We start from the raw sequence: 5,000 nt of genomic DNA, 5'->3' as shown, positions 1-5,000 counted from the left end.
CCAAATATTATTAAACCCGGTCAGCTAATACTGGAAGACAAACTTGTGGGACTGTTTGGGAAATTTGTCAGTAACTGCTGTCAAAAACGCCATAGCGTGCAGGAGTGATTCAGTCTCTTGTTCAATATTTATCTCTTTTGTTTTGCTTTTTGTGCGTGGTTTTACTTTGCATGCGTGTCTTATAAACCTTGCTTAGGTTTAATTGACATTAAAATTGATTCTAATTCTGATTCTGGTTCTGTCTGCAGTATTCGTAAACTCGGTGTGTATGTATTCAATGCCCTGAAGGTACGACAGGAATTCGTTGGAAGTAATGAAGAAATTTAGAATGGCTTTACAATACACCAGAAGCACTTTTGTGCTACATTTTTAAGGTCAGTCAATAGGTATTCTACATTTGTTGTCTATACACGATCACCATGCTGTATACTTTTTAGTTTTTTTTTTCTAGTGACCAAAGGCCTGGAGATTAAAGTTTTTGTTCTTCTCTCTCTCCTCTCTTTCTCTCCCCTCTCTCTCTCATCTCTCTCTCTCTCTCCTCTCTCTCTCTCCTCTCTCTCTCTCTCTCTCTCTCTCTCTCTCTCTCTCTCTCTCTTTTCGGGTAGAAAGTAGAGTACAGATTTCTGAACGTTTGGTCTTGTCGTTAACTTTCTTTCTTCTTTCTTTCACGATATCTATGTTTTATTTTCCTTTCTAACTACATGCATGTATATGAATGTGTATTGGATGTGCGTGTGTTTATGTCAGTTTGTGCCTGCCTATGTGTGCGTATGTGTTAGGGTAGCTGTTAGATACACATGTACGTTAAAATGTATGTATGCAGTGTGTGTGTGTGTGTGTGTGTGTGTGTGTGTGTGTGTGTGTGTGTGTGTGTGTGTGTGTGTGTGTGTGTAGTCACATTTTGGTGTGTGTGTATGTAACATTGATGTAATGTTTTATGTTAACAAAAGCGTTTTTTGTAAAGCACCTAGAGCAGATTTCTGGATAGTGTGCTATATAATTATCCATTATTATTATTACTATTCTATATATTTTTTTTCTCCAACTTCATGAGCAAGATACAACATGAACTGTTTCCTCTCCTCGCTCTTCTCTGCCTTCTTCATCTACTTGATTATCGTTGTTGCTGTTGTTGTGACTACAAGAAAGCCATTTGACTACACTTGTCAACATGAAGAGGAACAACAACGCCACATCTTAAACAGTCAGGGACCCCCTGGACTATCAATCAAAAGAACTTTACTTTTTTTTTCTGCTGCTTAAAGAACAGGAACCTGTACTCCCTGAAAACAAGACAAAGCAGGTGGCATACTACTCCAGACAACCCAACACCACTCACCCCCCCGCCCCCCCACACACACACACCCACCTCTCTACTCACTCTACCCACCCAAGCAGCAGGCTGAACTGCCGAACAGCGAAAAAAAAAGGTACGGATGACTAAACGATAAACACCCCCAACTGCTGCAGGTGCGGGAGATGCCGCCCTAAGAGGAGCACTCATGGGTTCCAGCCCCGGTGACATTTCAATTCTCCAGAGAGCTGTGCATAGCCAACTCCTCTTGGTTGCCAGAAAGACGGGGAAGGAGGGTGAGGGAGTGAGGGGGGAAGGGGGGGGGAGGATGAGAGAGGGAGGAAAGGAGGATGAGACATAGAGAGGAAGCCAGAGTCTGAGACATACATACATACATACAGACAGACAGACAGACAAAGACAAGGACTGTCAGAGAGACAGAGACAGAGACATAGGAAGGGGGGTGGAGAGAGAGAGAGAGAGAGAGAGAGAGAGAGAGAGTCTTATTAATTCTAACCAAGAAAATGTTGGACTATACAAACGTTTCTATTAACTTCAATTGGTTGCGGTTCTTAATGTGAAAATACCATTCCTGTTACCTACACACACACACACACACACACACACACACACACACACACACACACACGTACGCGCGCACGCGCACGCACACACACAAATCGTCGAAACTGTTTCGTGACCACCGTTTTTTTATTTTATTTAAACGTAGCCAGTACCATGTTACCCACACACCCAGCCACCCAGCCACCCACACACACACACACACACACACACACACACACACTCTCTCTCTCTCTCTCTCACACACACACACACACACACACACACACGCGCGCGCGCGCCTCAAGATTTTATTCACGTGCGCCTTTTGTGGAACACGTAGAAATCAAAATAGAAAACAGTGTACACATAACATACAATGCTATCCACAAAAAAAGAATTATGTTAAATGAAAACATACATTGTATTCATCAAGACACAGCCATCTTTCGAATTGTGGTTGCTATCTGTGTGACCTTTGTGGGTTGTGTGTATTCTTACGCGGCAACTTGCACGGTGTCATGAGGTCAATGTGTTCGCCAGTGCTGAACGATCGCCAGTCTTTTAAAGCGCCCCAAAAACACAAGAAACATACTGCCGTTAATGAGCTTTAAAAAAGAATTCCATTCATCTATTTCATTTTTTATGATATGGCCTCCCCCACCATTCACAGCTTGTTTTTTTGTTTTTGTTTTGTTTTTCTCAATATGAAATCATTGCTCCTTCTTCTTCTGTTCAGTGATTATGGCCGCCCAACAGCCATCAAAATTAATCACCGTTTCTCTTCCCCTTCCCTTCAATATGGACGCCATTCAACGTTGTTCAGTGACCCCCTTTCTTCCAATAATGGCCGCTCCCCAAGAAACATCAATGACAGTGTTTGCTCCAATGTGGCCGCCGCCCCGACAACCATCAATGACAGTTTGCTCCAATGTGGCAGCCGCCCCGACAACCATCAATGACAGTGTTTGCTCCAATGTGACCGCCGCCCCGACAACCATCAATGACAGTGTTTGCTCCAATGTGGCCGCCGCCCAAACAACCATCAATGACAGTGTTTGCTCCAATGTGGCAGCCGCCCCAACAACCATCAATGACAGTGTTTGCTCCAATGTGGCCGCCGCCCAAACAACCATCAATGACAGTGTTTGCTCCAATGTGGCAGCCGCCCCAACAACCATCAATGACAGTGTTTGCGCCAATGTGGCAGCCGCCCCAACAACCATCAATGACAGTGTTTGCTCCAATGTGGCCACCGCCCCAACAACCATCAATGACAGTGTTTGCTCCAATGTGGCAGCCGCCCCAACAACCATCAATGACAGTGTTTGCTCCAATGTGACCGCCGCCCCGACAACCATCAATGACAGTGTTTGCTCCAATGTGGCCGCCGCCCCGACAACCATCAATGACAGTTTGCTCCAATGTGGCAGCCGCCCCGACAACCATCAATGACAGTGTTTGCTCCAATGTGACCGCCGCCCCGACAACCATCAATGACAGTGTTTGCTCCAATGTGACCGCCGCCCTACTAAACACGTTAAATCCGTCACCATGCTCCTCCACACAGTCTCCACCTTGGATCAGCCAATATAAGAATCATGCTCTCACTTTGCTTTCCCTCTCCTAAGCATTTTTAGACCTGAGCCCTTATGAGCGACTTCCCACTTCCAGATCTCCTAAGGTCGGGGAATGCAAGAACGCAGGAATTGTATAGTATGGGCCATATGACCCGTTACAACTGATCGTGCTGACAATGTTAGAGGGGACAATAGTTATTTTATACTATGGACATGATCAACAATGTCACATAAATCTTCAAAACTGAGAAAAAAAATCAAGAAAAAGGAAAACAACAAACAAACAAATAATTACAAACATCAAAGATGTTGATTTGCATAGTAACATTTTAGCCTCTGTGACTTTGAGAGATACATTACTATGCAAATTATTATCTTGAGATAACGCGTCCACTTAGGAAGGGAGAGAATCTCAGCCGTCCACCAAGGAAGCGAGAGAATCTCAGCCGTCCACCTAGGAAGCGAGAGAATCTAGGAAGCGAGAGAATCTCAGCCGTCCACCTAGGAATCGAGAGAATCTGAGCTGTCCAACAAGGAAGAGAGAGAATCTCAGCCGTCCACCTAGGAAGCGAGAGAATCTGAGCTGTCCAACAAGGAAGAGAGAGAATCTGAGCTGTCCAACAAGGAAGGGAGAGAATCTCAGCCGTCCACCTAGGAAGCGAGATAATCTCAGCCGTCCACCTAGGAAGCGAGAGAATCTAGGAAGCGAGAGAATCTCAGCCGTCCACCTAGGAAGCGAGAGAATCTCAGCCGTCCACCTAGGAAGCGAGAGAATCTCAACCGCGCACGGGATCGGATCTCACACTTCCCAGTACTTTCTCCCAAACCAGACCTTGAGTGATGGGTGTGGGCGCTAGTCATTCGGATTAAACGATAATAAACACAGTTCCCGTGGGTAGCATGCACTTTGCACACAAGTAAAAGAACCCATAGCATCAAAAGGGTCGTCACTGGCAAACAGCAACAACAACAACAACAACAACAAAACTAAACAACAACAACAACAACAACAAAAAAGACAGCAAAATCCACCGTGACATGTATATGAATACACTCGCAGGCAGAAGTCCTATTTTAGCATCCCAAATTCAGGAGCCTTGTTTTACCGTTTTTTTTTTCTCATTTACTTTGTGTGTGTGTGTGTGTGTGTGTGTGTGTGTGTGTGTGCGCGTGCGCACATGTTTATAAAACGATATTACTATTAATAGATGTTGTGATCCATTTTCAGTGGATTTCGACTATTATTTTGTGCGTACTTTTCCTCAGTTTTGATGGGGATTCAGTCACTACACTAACGTGCAACCATCTTACTTTTTTTCCGGTTTTTAGTCCCACAGATCATGAAAATGTAAGCAACATGGGCAACAATTCAGAACGCTAAAATAGGACATTGCCAAAAGGTGGTGCTGCACCGTCGGAACTCACTCTGTCTCGTGGGGATATCAGACCGCGGAATTTGACACCGAGAAATCTGTCGTTTGTAGCAAAAGAGCAATGCAAAACAAAACAAAAAACAATACAATACAATATAATACATTACAATACATACAATGCAATCCCATGCA

General features: G+C 44.4%; 1 pseudogene across 1 annotated transcript in view; it reads left to right on the top strand.

Moving 5' to 3' along the window:
• The window catches only part of LOC143287165 (uncharacterized), an 82,147-nt pseudogene that overhangs the window by 34,314 nt on the left and 42,833 nt on the right, over positions 1-5,000 (top strand). The window contains exons 2-4 of the transcript XR_013055921.1: positions 1,471-1,590; positions 2,796-3,269; positions 3,487-3,539. The product of XR_013055921.1 is annotated as an uncharacterized LOC143287165 (transcript). The remainder of the gene's footprint in view (positions 1-1,470; positions 1,591-2,795; positions 3,270-3,486; positions 3,540-5,000) is intronic.

Source organism: Babylonia areolata, chromosome 11, assembly GCF_041734735.1.
Source record: "Babylonia areolata isolate BAREFJ2019XMU chromosome 11, ASM4173473v1, whole genome shotgun sequence".
In the NCBI taxonomy this organism is placed as follows: domain Eukaryota; kingdom Metazoa; phylum Mollusca; class Gastropoda; order Neogastropoda; family Buccinidae; genus Babylonia; species Babylonia areolata.
Note: the sequence above shows the minus strand (reverse complement) of the source record. Positions and strands in the feature narration are given on the sequence as shown.